This window comes from Carassius carassius, chromosome 22 (assembly GCF_963082965.1).
Source record: "Carassius carassius chromosome 22, fCarCar2.1, whole genome shotgun sequence".
Lineage (NCBI taxonomy): Eukaryota > Metazoa > Chordata > Actinopteri > Cypriniformes > Cyprinidae > Carassius > Carassius carassius.
In genome coordinates, this window is record NC_081776.1 from 23,873,983 (window position 1) to 23,892,099 (window position 18,117).

Sequence of the window (18,117 nt, forward strand, 5' to 3'; positions counted from 1 at the left end):
CGACACTTTACATTCTCAGTAAAGATAACGGCGTTGCAACGATGGGAAAAGTAATTAATTAGATTACTCCGTTACTAAAAATTAAACTCCGTTAGTTACGCCGTTATACTTAAACGCCGTTACTCCCAACACTGATCCCGACCTGGAACAACATTGCAAGGGTATTCCCCTTGAGGGAGCTGGCGAGGGTAAGCAGCACAAACGCCCTCACAAAGACGATAGGGTCTGGGCTCACTGAGCCATTGTGATGAACAGTGTTTGTTCTTCCATTATGGCACAGTGGATCGAGCAGGAAAAACAAACAAAACACTTTTCAAAAAACTGAAAATAATTGTTATAATAATTCATTACATTTATATAGCGCTTTTCTAGGCACTCAAAGCGCTTACATTGTCAGGGGGTATCTCCTCATCCACCACCAGTGTGCAGCATCCACCTGGATGATGCGACGGCAGCCATAGTGCGCCAAAACGCCCACCACACACCAGCTTACTGGTGGAGAGGAGACAGAGTGATGAAGCCAATCAGCAGATTTGGGGATTGTTAGGAGGCCATGATGGTCAGAGGCCAATGGGCAAATTTAGCCAGGATGCCGAGGTCACACCTCTACTCTTTTAAATAAAAATAATTGTTGAAAGAAATGGCACTGCTTTACTTTGTTTAGGTTGGCTGTTCTGTCATGTTTCCCTTGGGGGCAAGGAAGGAACGAAGACCAAGGAGATGCAAGAGATGCTGGAGATTCCTTCAAACATGGACTTTAATTCGTAAGGGGAAAACTCAGGAACACAAAATACATTTAATAGCCAACAGAGAACAGGGAACACTTTAAATACACAGAACAGGATAATGGGATGTCAAAATACCTGGAATCAAAGGAAATTAAACTGGAAATGCCTGGATCTAAATAATCTAATAAGGATTACTTTAGCGCTATCAGCGCATACATGACCTTATAATATTATATATGATTACAATATAGTTATCATATATATATATATATATATATATATAGAGAGAGAGAGAGAGAGAGAGACAGAGACAGAGAGTAAACTAACCTTGCTTTCTGGAATACCCCCTGTTCAATAAATGAGAAGTTATTATTGTGTTATTCAGTTAAGCCGAAATGCTATTTTGGGGATTTCCGCCTGGAATTTTCCTAACTAAATTCAAAAGCTTCCAATACACACATACAAAGGTTTAAATACAAACGTTTGGTATCATTTTACAGGAAACCCTTTGAAATTACATAAAACAGTGTTGAAATGGATAAAATTTATTTTATATGTTGTCTGTGTTATAATAAATAGTGAAAAAATAAGGCGCTTTTTTATTTTATTTCTTATAAACTGAAGTTTGAAATTGTATAGCTCAGGGCCTGGGTATGACTGCCTCATGGGACCTATTTTATGTGTTTCCAGCAGATGTAAACTAAAATAGGAAAAAGGAAATTTCTTTCTATCATAATCTATGCAAAAGTTATTCTATTCCAACTGAAGGAAGGAATAATACCCTTTTTGTATACAATTTCCGCCTGCCCAAATTTGTAGTGTCCCAGTGCTTATTTGCCATGGAATTGTAAGGGAACCAGGTCAATTTAGCTCAAATGGAATCATTTAAGATTTTAAAGGGAATTTGAACAGAATCACTGTTTCACGGCTGATCACTGAGACGCCCTGCGATTCACTGAATGAGCCGTTTAACATCAAATCTGCGCTGGATATTAATATCCAAAGTATAGTGAAAACACTATCAATTAGCACAGTAACAAGATTGGCAGTTTAAGACATTAACTTGTAAGCACAAAACACAAGATACTTCTCTTTTCAATATAAATAAGGTTTTATTAGGTAAATCTAAGACATATAAAATAATCTAACACATAAACGCACGCACTCACACAAGTTGCAGGAAGATCGAACGTTAGGGAAAGATGAGTTTAAGAGAATGGAAATGTGGAATCCCAAGTTTACAGCAATACGTGAAATTGCATAGACATGAACAGCCATCAATCACTTAATTAACCCTCACATTGAGTTCCTCAATGAGGTTAAAATTATATTAGATACACCAGTACAAATGTCTGAAGGTACATTGCCTGTGTTCCCGTTGTTTTCGTTGAAAGGGTTTTTTCCCGATGTCGCTGATTGGCTGGAAGTTCAGTAGTCGCTGAAGTGACGTCTTGGGAAGCCCGTGGTTGGGCGTTGGCTGAAGACGCAGAGTTGTGTGCGCTGGTTGAAGTTAAATTACACTGTTGAGGGCAGTCGAGGTCCAACATGGCGTTACAAAACTTAATTTAGAACACGAAACTCTCAAACGGAAAAGAAAATAAGTAAAGTTTGACGAGACTAGGTGGTGTTTCTTCTCATTGTGGCTAAGTAGCAGCAGGCATGCAGGCCGAAACACGCTGGAACAGCGCTCAAAGAACAGTGATGAGTAACAGCATGGCGAAAAGCTAAAGATAAGAAGCAAAGCTAAAAGCTGGCATGACTGCTAGCAAAAGCAAAGCTAAAACTAAAAGCATACATGACTAATAGCAATCAGATATTGTCTAGGCTCGGGGGTATCATAAATCATGTTATCTTATCAAGCACATGGTCCGAATTTTCCCGCTCTTGCAGGGTCTAATTTTGGACATGATTCCTATAACAAGAATATGATACATTTGACAAATAACTGGTGGTCATGACTGTTTCAAGCAAGCAGATTCAAGCACATACATATGAAACGTGAATATGTATCCTTAAGCTATCAAATAGTTATTAAAAGACATATACAATAAGGGATTATAAACATGATAGTCAAATGTGTGGGTTACACATAAATGAATATGGAGTGAAGCGATGGACTGATATTCATTTATAAGTCTTTTTGAGTTCATCTTGGTCCATATATATGTAGAAAAGAAAGTTTCTGTGTCATTATCTTTTGACAAAGATTTCTGTGGAGACCAGAGGTTGAAAGGCCCCCCTTAGAAATTTCAGTCTGGTTCTGCTAGGTGGGGGAAGTGTTTAAGGATATTGTGTATAACTCCCATGGGTTTACATGTGATGTCCGACGTTGCATCTCACGTGCCCCAAATTTGACAGTCTCTTCTCCGAATTGAAATTGTCAATAATTGTTCTAGTGGTGTTAATGTTGAAAGATGTTCTGTGAAAGCATTGGTTGGTTGGTTATCTTGCTTGGGACTTGTGGCACAGAATGTTTTATTACTTCCTGTTGCCTTACTGAGGAATTCGGCTCGTGTTTCAACCACAGTCCTAATCGACTCTTTAATTTGACTGATTCGAGTCAGATCGGCTACAGAATACATGCAATATCTTTATATCATTTTAAAGAAAACACTTTGAAGTTACATGTAAAGCTGCTGTTTGTTACAAATAGTATTATTTATGTTGTTTTTCATATGATGAACCACCTCAATACAAGCTGCTTTTTTTGTGTGTGTTCTAAACACGGTCTTTGAAAGTGGATGACTCAAAACTGCAAACTAGCAAACTGCTTTAAATTATAAAAAATATCTGGTCTATCACAATATAAAATAGAATCCACAATCTCCAGCTTCATATCATTTCATTTATGTCCATTCTGTATTGGTATAATGGCATCTGACCTGTATCTCCATCACTGCATCCTTTTTTACCAACATCCCTGTTTGTTTGGACGTGCAAATCCGCTCCCCGAAGGTTGAACACGACCTTCGGAGTGTAAACAAACAAATATATGTTCATACACACAACACTGTAATAATCCATGTGTATTTACTGTACTTTTAATGAAATGCAACGTGTACTGTACTTTTCTGTCAATAAACAGTTTACCATATTGTTAGCTGAGCTTTCACGCTTCAAAATAAAGATTCAAATATATAAAAGTAACTTACACACGTATAGCCCCACCAGATGTGCGTTCTGTCCTCTCCACGGCGACGGTGGTCCACAACTTGTAGTATGATTGTTATACACTGATGAACTCCGAGACGCAGACAGAAGCGGTGCAACGAGGATAAATAATAATTTTCACTGAGGTGAGAAATTTTACATTGTGATTCTATTGAAGATCATTCGATCTGTGATCGTCACACAATAAAATGATCTACATCGTCAAATTCCTGAGAGCTTTCCTGTGATATATGTCTTGACTGTTTTGTGAAAAATATTTGAAATACACATTCTTCTGAAAAATTATTCGCAATCGTTAGACGGAAATTTGTTTGTGGGAAAAATATAATTCTTAGCTTAATTTGACTCCTTTATGAATCATAAAACCCCAATTAACGGTATTCTTTGTAAAGAAAACACTATAAGCTTTCAAATGAACCCATATATGGGCTGATATCATATAAGGAAGGCTTTGCAAATGAAACACAAACATTTTGCAGGCTATTTTTGGACCCGGTACAGAGTTCGCAGAGTCAAAGGGATGTGTTAGACATTAGACACAATATTGTCTCTTTTTGCTTTTTTTCATTTTTTTTTTTCAATGAAAACATTAGACTACCTATAATATCACAGCAGGACTGTTGTATGTCTGCAAGCAAGACAACAATTATTAGTTTCTAAATGAATCAGTTTTCTGAATGAATCAGGTGAACCAATGATTCAATGGCCCATTCATAAAGACAGCATAACCTAATTCTTGAATGAATCACATAAGTTAATGCCTGATAGACATCTTCTACCTGGCCCATTCATAAAGAGAGCATTACTTAATCCCTGAATGAATCGTATAATTTAAAGCATTAGTTCACCAAAGAACTAAAATTAGCCCATAGATTACTCACTCTCAAGTCATCCTAGGTTTATATGACTTTCTTCTTTCAGACGAATCCAGTCATAGTTTTATAAAAATGTAAAAATCTTTGATCTTTCAAGCTGTTACATAGCTCTCAGCAGGTGTTGCATGCATCAGTCCAAAAGAAGTTAAATAAAAAGTGCCCTTCCATGAAAAAAAGTGTTGCACACGGCTCCGGGGGATGAACAAAGGCCTTCTGTAGGGAATCAATGCATTTTGTAAGAAATGTATCCATATTCAAAACATAATAATCACTTTAATGTAGCTTGCGCCAACAGTTGTGCATGGAAGCAGCTCTGGGCTAATGATGTATGAGGTCAGTGCTGCGCATGCGCCAGTGAGTCTCGTGAAAACCAACATTTATTAACAGGAGGAAAGGAAGCAAAGTTTCCTTATTTTAGCAAAGGAAACCAGTCTCCTTTTGGCTTATATCGAAATCCTCAGACATTCTTCTTTGCAAATCATCATTTATGTACATCTAATAAGTGACTGTCACTTCTGAGCGGCACATGCGCAAAGGAGACCTACATACGTCATCTGCCTGGAACTGCTTCTGTGTACAACAGTGAGTGCAAAAGATTTAACTTGAACTGTATATATGGTGTTAATTTTATTTGTGCAGGTCTTACGCGGGTATCCTGAACGCCACTAAACTCGCACGTGTCAGTGTTTAAGAATAGATTAAATGAAACGGGACAAATTTAATCTTGACAAACTATGTATCATTATAAAGATCTAAGCCTCAAGCATCGATGACAGATTGCTGTTTTTCAATGGAAACCATATAAAGACTGTATTTCCTACATTTGTATTTGCTATATTTGCACTTAACTCACGCTAAGAAACTGCATCTTGGTAGTAAAAAAACGTCATGGTTTTGCAGCATACAGTGTCACAAACAGAATGAGATGATACACCGGAAAAAAGAATGAATGAAAGATACACTGAAAAAAGTGAAACTACTGTGTTGTTCTTTTAAAGTGCATTTTCACATTGGACTAGGTGAAAATCATGGTTTCTGGTTTAAACCTGTTTTATTCAGTTTGCCTTAAAGCAAATAACGAACCCCCTAGAACAAATTAAAAGCAACAATTTGACTTGAGTAGTATTTTTACTTTAAACCAAAAGGTTTCATGTCATGTGACCACATGACGTCACATCAACTCCGCGCTCGCCAGCATTTTGCCATCCGCCATTATCGTGTCGAGTATGAAAACTGCCTGTTGCCCAGGAAATCGCTATTAGACAAGGTAAGCATTCGAAAATGTGTTATTTTAATGAAAATAAATGTTTTTCCATTCACATTAATGGTCAGTGGCAGGATGGACAATTAGGCAATTACTTTACAGACAACTTGTGCACATGTTAGCTAAAGCTAGCCAAACCATGCCATCGCAATAAGCTTGTTGCCTCTGTTTGACAAATGCAAAGTTTATGTAGTTATTATTTCACTGTGGTGTAAGGAAAGTATAATGGTAGTTTTGTGTGATAAGGCTTGTTTGTCTTTTACTAAGTTAGTCCTTGAATAAATTACTTTTAACTCCTTTCTCATATGCACCCTGACCGTTGACTAACGTTAATCTAACGTTAGTTAAACATTGACAGCAGGAGCTGTAACGTTAACATTATATGAGAGGTTAATGGTGCTGTCCGATTCAGTTAATGTTGTGGTTAGAAGCATAGTTTCTTGTTTTTAAGACATGGACTTAATAAATCATTATCTTGAGCAAAATTAGCAAGCGGACATTAAATACAATGTATATATTTTATTTAGAATACATACAAATGTCATATACACAGTTTGTCTAGATTTTAGGCACTGATTTTGAATAGTGCGCATGTGCGTACGTGCTCTAGTCCACAAGAAATAGATTGAATTTGGAGCAAAATGACTGAGAAAAAAAATAAAATGAGTCCCCAGATGCCATGTCCCTTAAAACGCACCCATATTAGCAAAGAAATGTGAGACGGATAGTAGGTGATTGACAGTTTTGCATTAATTAAACGTATTGAATTAGAAAATGAGTTCTGATTGAAGAGGCATAATTCATATTCCTTTGTTCCACCTGTACTGTACTGCATTATGCTGACAATATCACTACAATAGTATGTCTTAAGGTTTAATTATTAATTACAGTCTAGTGATTATTATGGATGGTGCTAACTGCCCCGACAAAAAACTAAAATGTAAAATCCCACATTTTCCTCTGCTTTACAGCTTGAATTTTGTTTCCTGGAAATTCCAGAATTGTACCTTTTATTGCTGAAATTGGTGAGTCCCAAAGTAAACAACTGTGAATATTATTTTCATGTTTTTTAAATAGGAATGACTAACACTACAGAATAGCTTTTAAATTACCACAGAGGTACGTGACCGTATGAAAATATAATTTGTCTCAATTCATGTCAGTGTTTAGTGTTTTTTTTTTTTTTCTAAAATCTTTACAGCAGATCCTAAGTTGTCAAACATTTTTGGAAAAAGCAATCAACTCCTCCCCCCTCCTTTGTTTATTATAATATTGTTTCAGTACATTACAATCATTATATCATGGCTTGAGTTAGAATGCAAAATGAGATATAAATGCAAAATAGGACTTCATAATAATGCATTGTGTGTGTTTGTGCTCTCACCTAGAACCTCAATGTGAATCAAAAAAGGGGGTGTCTTCTAAAATACCTTACGGTGTACCTTGTGGAAGATTTTGACCATCTAATCAAGGAGTATCTGGTAAGTAGTTTTGCATTAATCACTTAAAAGGCTAGTTTACCCCAAATTGAAAATAATATTTAATTAAATTTTTCATTAATTACACTTTATCATGTTGTTTCACACCCATGAGACTTTCATTCTTCAGAAGACAAATTAAGATATTTTTGATGACAGAATGTTGTCAGATTTCCTTCCATAGTCTGTCTTTGCGCTTCAAAAAAAATGATAAAGAGATCAGAAAACAAATACATGAGAATCAAGCAGTTTAGTCTAAATTTTCTGAAGAGAATCAATCGCTTGTTATAATGAACATTTTATTTAGTCTTTTACTTGCTTGTAAACATTGATCAGAAGCTAAACCTAACTTGAATAACACACAAGATCCAACCTCTTCTGTGCTGCATAACACACTAGAATGAACCTCATTGGTTACGCAGAATGTTTGAGCGTCCAGAAGATATTTGTTGTGCATTAATCACACTCAGTTGAGCTTCTGCTTAAGTTCGGTGATCACTGTTTAGATGCAACTTAAAGACCAAATTAAATCTGTTGATCATAAGTGATTGATTCTTTTCAGAAAACTTTTACTAAACTGCTTGATTCTGATTGGTTAACAAATTGTATGTTATATTTTTGTAGAACACTACGTAGCCGCACTGGGTTGTACATTATTATATGTAGCGCACTGTGTGTAGGTTGGTAAGACCACAGTCTAAGAAGTCTTTGGCACAGGATTCTTTGAGCTTATAAAGAACTTTTCTGAGTCTTTGGCGATCTGTATAGCTCTGAAGTGCATGAGCGTTTTGTAGAATTTGCTGCACTTGAGATTGAAAACCTGTGTAAGGCTCCTCCGTCGGTGTGTCATCAGTCAGTTTGGTATTGAGAGGTGTAGCAGCTTCATCAGTCTCACTGACGTTCTGGTGGGAGACGGTGTATACTGCGAGGTGTTGGTCCTCTGTCAGATCCATTCTGCACACCTGGTCTTTGGTCACCGACATGACAGATGTGATGGCGACGGATTTGATGGGTGCAGTGAACAATGTGTTGTTTGTACTCCCTTTGATTATCAGTGCAGGTGGAATGGGCCCAATGACAGGTAGTACAAGTTCAAAGTCATGGCTCACTAGCCATCCCAGCCGGAAGGCCTTGGGAATGTTGATGTCAGTTGCGGTGCAGTTGTTGCAAGGAATGTAAACTACATGAGATGACACTTCAGTGAGGGGTGTGGCTTCAAGTGTGAGTCCGAGTTCCACACATTCGGGTGAGTGTTGGAAGAAGCCCAGCATGTGGTTTAAGGTTTGACCACATCGCGTGTTGAGCCGAACAGCGACCCCTTTGGTGTAAGCTGGTACCACCATACCCTGTTTGTTGACTAAGGTGCAGAGGAGTGAATTTGAGCTTTGGTCTGTCTTTGGGGCTGGCTGCTGGGGTTCCCGTGACCTCTGTGATCTGGCAGTCCGGCTTTGGCAACCTGTGTGGCTGGAGGGAAAGAAGTTCTCGCACTTGAGCAAAGTCTTTTAGCTGTTTGAAGTTCAGTAAAGGGTCAAAGTGGTCTAGCAGGTCTTTGCCGATGAGAAATGCATGAGTGTTCATTGGTGAGACATAAATAGGATGTACTAGACTCATCGGACCGATTGTCAGGTGAATGGAAGCAACCTGTTCAAACCGGATGTCATTCTGGCTGTACAGCTGTACATTCAGTTCACAAGTTTGTGGTGTAAGAGTTCGATCTTGTCTCTTAGCTTCAAATTGGAGTCTTTTGAAAAGGTGAGATGAGGTCACCGTGAGGTCTAATCCTGTGTCGATCAGGTCTTCCATGCTCACTCCTTTACGACACCCCCTTTTTGATCAAGGCTGCCCAGGAATGTTGGCATCAGAGCAGGTGTGACGAACGATGGGTGGTTAGGACCGGTCTCATGTAGCTTGCTGCGAAGGCAGGTAGTCAAAGCAGCATTTTCAGGTACCTTGGGTTTGTGGTACCTGGTGTGAGGACCTGTGCTGTCTCGTTCAGGGTGTGCAGCTGTCAGCTGTGGAGCTTGGGTGATGCTGTCACCTTGTGATGTGACAGTTAGCTCTGTGGTCTGTGGATGACGAGCAGTGTTCGGGGTGCTTGGCTCATACAGATGGCAGTTAGACAGGGTGTTGGTTTCAGTTCTTATGCTTAGACAAAATGTTTGGGTTGTCTTTCTTGGCTTCCTTGCAAGTTTTTATGTAAAGAAGCTATTTCAGCACCCTCAGGATCTCTGCTGTCTCAGACGTGGCTGCCCTGTGTTTTTCTGATGTGGGCTCAGGATTGAGCTTACCAGTGTCATGTCGAGAGTGGTTCCACTGCCGGCTGTCGGGGCTTTGTGTCCTAGACGGAGGGGATCGGCTCTTTTTGGGTCGCCGGTCCCAGAATCTTTCAGAGCGCTCGCTCTGGTGCTTTGGACGAGCACCACCACGATTGTGTTGCCCTCTGCTGGCTTGGAACGGTATTGACTCTCTGGAAAAAGGTCTGTGACTGCGGTGTTGTGGGGCGCCCTCTAGGGTTAACTCCAAGCAGTGTTCAGAGACCGAGATTGTGGGGTTTTTCACAGTCTTTTCAGAAATAGTCTTGTGGGCTAAATTCCGTAACTCTTGTGTAGTCATGTTACGCAGACAAGCTGGGACTCTGAGATGAAAACTCCAACTGGCATGTAGGTTTCGGAGGAACAGAGTTTTTAAGTCGACATCCTGTTCCATACCTGGTTTGTTGCATGCTCCGAAGTAGGCTTTTCGTAGCTGACTATAGAAAGTATGTGGGTTTTCAAGTCGGCCCTGTTTGAGGTCCATAGCAAAAAGGAGCCCATGGTCTGAGTCTGGATCAAAGAATTCAGGAATCAAAGCATTTTGCAGTTGCTGGTAGTCCGCTTTGATAGTCTCTGGTTGACGATCCAGAAAACTATGCACATCACGGTTGGACGTGATTTTTAACAGGTACAATGTGTTCACATCTGTCACATTGGTGACTGTTTGCAAGTGAAAGTCAATGTCTTGTAAATAAGCGTGAACGTCATGTCCTCCTTCAGGATCTGGTTTGAACGTAGGGATTCTTCTGGCTAGCTTGTCAAGTTCTCAGTGAGCCGTGCAGGGTTTAGTGGCATGCGTTCTCTGGAAGGGCTCTCACCCCTCCGTTGTTGACAGGTGTTCTTGTAAGCTGGCTGGTGATTTCTTGAGCCGTGGGCTTACACCCCCTTTTTTAGCTCTGGGTTCTTGGCTGAAAGGGTTAGAGTGGCGGGCCGGGAGAAACTCTGTGGTGTGCATTTCTCCGATCCAGCCACTCTGTAATCTGTCAGAATGTTTCAGTTCTGCGTGAACAGTGTCAAGTTCATCTTGGAGCTCGTCTCTCTGCAGAGTAAGCTCGTTGATTTTAGCTCAGGCCGCTTGCAAGTGTTTTTCGCAGGCCCAGGTTTTAGAGTCTCTTTCTTTCAGTTCAGTCTCTGCTCCTTTTAGGAGAGCGTCACCTTGCTGGAGTTTTTTGTTGAGTTCTTTTCTGGCTTCTCTCTCCAGCTGTTCTCTTTGATCTGTGTCGAGGCGAAGATCTTGCAGGGCATTGTGAAGTCTTTCTACTTCTTTCTGTAGCTCTGGATCTGTGTCGTCCTCTTTCTCGTGCTGGTTCTGGGTCTCGAGGAGGAGCTGATCAAGGCGACTCTGGGTTCGGGCCTGGTCCTTCCAGGCCTCCTCCGCTTGAAGCTTAAGCGTTGCTGCTTGCTGTTCAAGGTCAATTTTGCTCCGTTCGCTGAGCCGTGCCTGGGCGACGAGAATGTGAACTAGGCTTCCGAGGATCCTGGCGAGTTCTTTGTAGTAGTCGCTTTCGGTTGGATCGGGTGCCATCAGTTCATCTAGCTCGGTGTCTAGTTGCTCTGGGTGCTGCAGGTTACTGGCGTCCTTGGGCAGGAAGGGGATCGTCACTGCTTTCAACTATGTCGAGAGGTGGCCCCCGTGGACTGCTGGACTGGATGACTGGAACATCCTGGCTTACTGTAGGTGAGAGAAACACAGCACACACACAAAAAGACCAATGCAAGTCTGTTCTACGGTTAACAAGCTATATTCATACGGGCTGTGCCGTTTATGAGAATTTTGGGGCTAACTGATGCAAAAATTAACTTTTGGAGATTTGACAGGCAGTAGCCTAGCGGGTCGAGTGATGACACCGGCTGCTGGTTGTCGCTCTACTATTTAGCTTCTTTGGTGGCTCTCATAGGTTACTGGAAACAAATCACAACAGAACAGAGGATAGAAAAAGATCAAAGTGAAACACAACACTTGAAATGAGATAAAAACAATAGTAACATGATGTGTTAGTGAGAATAAGGAGGCCTAAGCCTACTGCTAGATTTTAAGATAGGGCCAACAGGTGAGTGGGGCTATCTGGGTAGGAAACCTAGAAAGATGGTGTGGCTTGAAGAAGCAATGGGTCAAACACTTAAAATATATCTGGGGGAATATCTAATATTCAGTGGCTTATAATAAGTGGATGGGTTTTATCACATTTGATTCACCTGGGTGAATTGAAGCCATTCAGGTGGAAAGCAGTGTCTTGGTCAACCTCTCCGGCGCTCCCCAAACACTCAACCGCAGTGTCCCTGGCCCTCCGTTACTCTGGCGTTGCGCCCTTTCAAACAGCTTGTGACTTTTAACACAACCTGGCAACACCAAAATGTCAACTGCCAGACAGCACTGCAAAATTGGGCTGTTCCCAAGAACCCTCTCTTAAAAGAGAGTGGCCCCCGTTTTATGCCTCGGATTAGGTACTGGTCCCAGAGATTGCGTTGTGTGTGTCGGCAGGACTGATTGACTACCTTTGGAGTGCCAAATTGATGATGTCTCCACTGTGTGCCGCAACAGACAGAGATAAGAGGAACCGAGTTTCACTCACAGCCAGTGTCGGTAACGCTGGTCAGCTCCCTTGCTCACTGGAAACCTGAGATGACTGTCCAATCACCAAGGGAGTTCTACAATCAAATACACAAAGGATGAACAAAGGAAACATAAAGTTAATTAAGGTTTGGTTTGTTTAACATCAACTGAGTAAACATGTAGAAATGAGAGGTAACAGCTTTACCTAATAATGATAAAACAACAACAAAAAATAAATTATGATAATGATGGTAATTATCAAAATAACCTTAGCCAAAAGAGAGAAGAAAAAGAATAAAAATCAAAATAACAAAAGACAGGAATGAAACACGGGAGAAGAAGTAGCTGGTTTTCACCACAAGGGAGCGTACTCCCTCTCTGTGCTTAACCTGGTGAGCAGAAAATTTAATTCAAATTAAAAATTCAAAACTGGTTTAAATTGAAATTTAAAATAAGCATGTAAGAAGAATTAAAAGGAAAATCAGAACAATATCCTATAATAACCAATGATGACAGTAAGGTATCATTAATAATTATGAAATTAATCCCAAAAGGGTAAAAGTGGAAATATGCAATTCAAAAGAGAATTGAAAAGAGAGCAAAGAGAGCTGAGAGCTGTGAGTCGATTTAACAGGAGACTGCCACTAGATGGCTTACTTCTTTCTAAGTGGGTCAATCAGTGGTTGACCTGAAACATCTAGATTTACACTATTAAACAATTAAATTTTAATTCAAATCACCAAACTCAAAGTAAATATAAACAGTCAAAGGAAGGAAAAATTGTCTAACCTGAAATAATATTTGCATGAGCAAAGCTGTAAATGCAAATAATTATTGAGAATTTAGACAGCTAATTCAATAAATCACAAGGGAATAGAGATTTAGCAGTGAGCGCATTATCAGAAACGACCACGAGATGGCGTAATTGCACTCATGCAGGCTGAAATCAGAAGGCAGTGTGTCATTTGAAACTTCTGAAAAAGGACGCCCTGGTGTTTAGTCAGCAGAATTACAGCCGATTTCAGTGTGATCTAAACTCTGTGCGCTAGTCAGCGCTGATTTGGTGATATTGCACAAGAGCGTTAGGCAGGATTCTTTTCGCTGCACAAACAACACAAATGTGAACAACAGGAATTTGTCCATCTGTTGTACTCCCATAAACATTTATCAAAATAGCACTTATGATTTAAATGTTTTAGGTTTAAAATTGGGTAGCTAAGCCAATTTTTTTATACCAGGAGCTTTATCGGTGAATTTTGAATATAACTGTGGTTCACCACGAATTCAATAACGATATTTAATAAGCAAGGCCTTTTTAACTGAATCTGAGGAACATCGCTCATGTTCAGATTTACATATTGCAACTAATAAAAGAGATTTCTTCGTCTTTTAATTATTAATATTAAAAAGTTCTCACTGCAGAGAGATCTTGGTCTTTCTTAACAGGAGACTTTTAACATTATACTGCAGTTTACTTTCATTAAAATAACAGTGACTATACTGTTAGGTATTTATAGAAACTTAACGTGCTGACTGATCAGCTTTTTGCCTCAGTCAGTTAGGAGTGAGTTCGCATCTTGCGACTTATCTCATAAGTACATAATTTCATAGCGTGCATGCAGAAATTATTAATAACCATATAAACAGATTAAACTGGGTTGCTCACAAAACGAAGTTTGAAATGCGCACGTTCCTCCACTAATAATATGTAGCCGCACTGGGTTGTACATTATAATTAACTCAAATGATATATAGGGAATTTTTATAATTAATCAGGAATATGATTAATATATATATCTCATATGACAGTTACATTAAAATTATTGAAGATGAAAAATAGGTCAATTGTATATATCAATAACTCATTACAAGGCACTGTAATTTACTCATTAATATGTCAATTTTCCATTCTTCATATCAATTATAGTGATATCTCTTACTGTGAATTACCGCAAATCAAACAGTGGTTTGTCCAGCAAACAGCCGTAAGATTAACTTATCAACTTTCAATAGGGTTATCACTTCTTATAATTCAAGGAAAAATAGTTTCTGGCCATGAAACATTCTCCTATCCGTATGAAATTTCGATTACTGAAAAGTAACGAGCTTTGTAGCTAAAGATCAGACATTTCATTGACTTGTGATGTGAGCGTTTTAGACAGAAGCAATCATGAATATATATTGGTTTTTCATAATTGAACTAATAATACATCAAACTACAAATCACACAGAGTAAATACGCGTACGACAATACAGACAGTAAACTTTGTACAAGACATAACGGAATCCAAATGAGGGAGAGAGAGAGAGAGAATGAGTGAAAAAGGATGAGAGAGAGAGGTGAGAGAATAGGCGCGATCACAGAATTACGCGCTCAGTTATGCAAACTTACAGACAGTAACCTTTTGAAAGACAACAACGAATCAAATCACCTTGAAAAGGTAATAGACAAACTAAGCAGCATTTAAATCTCCATGGAGAATGATACTTGCATGTGGTCTCTTTGTGACTCGCCAGACCAGCGTGCGTGTGTGCGTGGTCCTTTGTAGCTAGGCACGTTCTTTTGTGTCTTCCGGGGCTGCTGTGGACTCGCGCAATATTTGAAAGGTCCAATGCAGTAATGTTTCAGAGTTCGTCTTCCTCGTGTGGAGAGGTGGATAGGAGCGAATAAATGCATCTTTTGTAATTTGTCGCCGAGATTCGACACAGTCGGATTTTTACAATTATAAAGATACCATAAATGACATATATAACTGATAGAAACACGACGTTACATTCATATGCAGAATTACACACATTTAAAGTTTGATTAACACACGATAAAAATTGTAGATACTCCAATTTTTGATTATGGTAAACATCTAATGCACCAAAAAGGCAATACTCAATACATCTTAGTAATACAATGACGAAGGTACAGAACGTTAAGAAAGATTTGTGTATGTGTGTTTTTAATAGGGCTGGACGATTAATCGAAAAATAATCAAAACCGAAATTCATAACCCCTAACCGACGTAATTTTCCCATGTTGGTTATTTCAGTTTTTTAATCCTGTTAACACTTTCCCCTTAAAAGCATACTACTGCGTGTGTGGCCACATGACTGCCCCGTCCAGTCAGTGGAATAAAAGCAAAACACGGAGGTGAACGCCGGTTCAACACATAGTGATGGCGCGTGAGCAGTGAGCCTTGCGTCTTCACTAAACTTTGTCAGTTGTATTTGTTTTATGGTTTGGACATTCAAGAGATTAGATGAACGGATGTGTATTCTTATATCGAGCTACCATGTTCGCGCAGCTGCATTGTGGCACAAACACTCATATAAACAGTAGCTATGAAGCTATGAAGAACTAGTTGTCAGCACTGTCCTGTGATTTATCACTAAAGTAGCTTAGAATCCCAAAACTTATTATAGCATGTTTTTGTGCAGCGCACATGAAGCACAAGTGCGTGCATACAGAGCAGCTGTTGGCGTTCGCGCTGTGGGTTTCCGGTTCGTGTCCGTTCTCGGACTGTTCTGTGTATTTTAACTGTAGAAAAGGTTGTTCCAAATCGAAACTACGATACAGAAAACTACATCAGTATAACATCATAAACGCAGCCGTTTTTGTTTTACGTGAACATAAACAGATGAGAAAGAAAACACACGTGCAGTATTTTTGCTTAAAGAGACAACAGCCTAATAAACGCGCTGCCTGTCATTAATGTTAATCAAAGAACAAATGAAAATCATTCACTGATCTTGACTGAATATATTTAATAACTTTACTTGATTAATCTTTATTTTATTTATAAAAAGAAAACTATGCAGTGTTTTTAAAGGGGGAAGTCGTGGCCTAATGGTTAGAGAGTCGGACTCCCAATCGAAAGGTTGTGAGTTCGAGTCCCGGGCTGGCAGGAATTGTGGGTGGGGGGAGTGCATGTACAGTTCTCTCTCCACCTTCAATACCACGACTTATGTGCCCTTGAGCAAGGCATCGAACCCCCAACTGCTCCCCGGGCGCCGCAGCATAAATGGCTGCCCACTGCTCCGGGTGTGTGCTCACAGTGTGTGTGTGTGTGTTCACTGCTCTGTGTGTGTGCATTTCGGATGGGTTAAATGCAGAGCACAAATTCTGAGTATGGGTCACCATACTTGGCTGAATGTCACTTCACTTCACTTAAACTTTTTTTTCAGTTTCTGTACCTGAAATTTAGTTTAGTTGTATTTATTTATGATATTGCTTATTGATTTTTTTGTTCCTTTCTTGTTACTGACCTATCTTATTACTTGTCTTTAACACTTTAATATTTGAAATTTATATTAATCTAGTTGTTTTTGCTATGGTATTTTTTTAATCACAGGCAAAATTCCTCTTGCAGTGTTTTGTAGGCTGCTTTTTTTGCTCATGTTATTCAGCTGCAACAGAATGCTTTGTAAAAATGTTTGACATCTAAATGTTTGACCTAATTTTTTTTATATTGGATTTTTTATCTTATTGGAATCAAAACTAGGAATCGATAAAAATCGGAATCGATAAAATTCAAATGATACCCAACCCTAGTAAGAAATGTTACGAACATAGATAAAATAACTGCTGATATTTACAGTACAAACCTTGTCAGTTAACTATGAGGGCAAAAACAACAAAACCGAAACAAAATGATCATTCATTATCGAGGTAAAATCGTCCAGCCCTAGTGTGTGCTTATGTGTTTGTGTTGTGGAATGTGTTTTGTTTCTCCTTTGAGGCTCGCGTGGGTATCTCTGGACGGTCTCAAAGGTGTAATAACTGTCACCCACACCAGGATGTTGCCGACATCGCGGAGCCCCAAATGGTGAATTATGTTGGAAGATATTGTAAAACAAAGGTCCTTGTTTACTCACGTTCTGGTCTTTGAGTGCAGAATGTGTTAGAGAGTCAGGATTCATTAATATGGAACAGATGGCTGAGATACCATCCGCTCATTAGTGTTACAACTATGTATTATTATATCTTAATTACATTTTTAAAAAGGTCTTAAAAAGTCTTAAATTTGATTTTATAAGAAATATATTTACATATGAAGCTGCAACATAGGTAATATGGTTTATTTCTGTGTTCAGTAGAAGTTCTAAATTACCAGTAACTTAAAAATTTAGTAACCAAATTGGCTGTTGAGTGAAAAAGTAAATTTCAAACCCTATATATATATATATATATATATATATATATATATATATATACACACACACCAGATATAATTTTTGCATTTTATCTTTTTTCTTTTTAATAGTGGGTGCAGGACACTATAGTTAATTCATGTAAGTGAGAAAAATAGAGCAAACTGTGACATATTATACCCAAAAGTCTTCATACAGTGGACTACAATTAAAACTGATAAAAATGTAGGACCAAAAATTATTCAGCCACTTTGACCTGAGCATGTTTTGCTTAATTTTTATCTGAAATCATCTAAATGAATTTGTTCTGACACAGTTTAACTCTGCATTCTTGTCATACTGTATGTAAATTACCATTTTCTAAACTATAGCAAGTAAACTGTGAGAATGAGTATGCATATATTTTATTTTATATTATTTTTTTATTTTTTATTTTTTTGCAGTTGATGCGTTTCACTAAATAATTCAGGCTATTTTTGCCCTAATGAGAATATATGTTTGAGCTTTTTACTGTTGATGCAAAGTTTTGATAAAATTGTTTCAGAACTTCTTTGTAACATCTACAGTAATATTATAATCCCAGCTGCACACAA

General features: G+C 38.8%; 1 pseudogene; it reads left to right on the forward strand.

Annotated features, from left to right (window-relative positions):
* LOC132099126 (NACHT, LRR and PYD domains-containing protein 3-like) overlaps positions 1-18,117 on the forward strand; it is a 476,979-nt pseudogene that overhangs the window by 108,808 nt on the left and 350,054 nt on the right.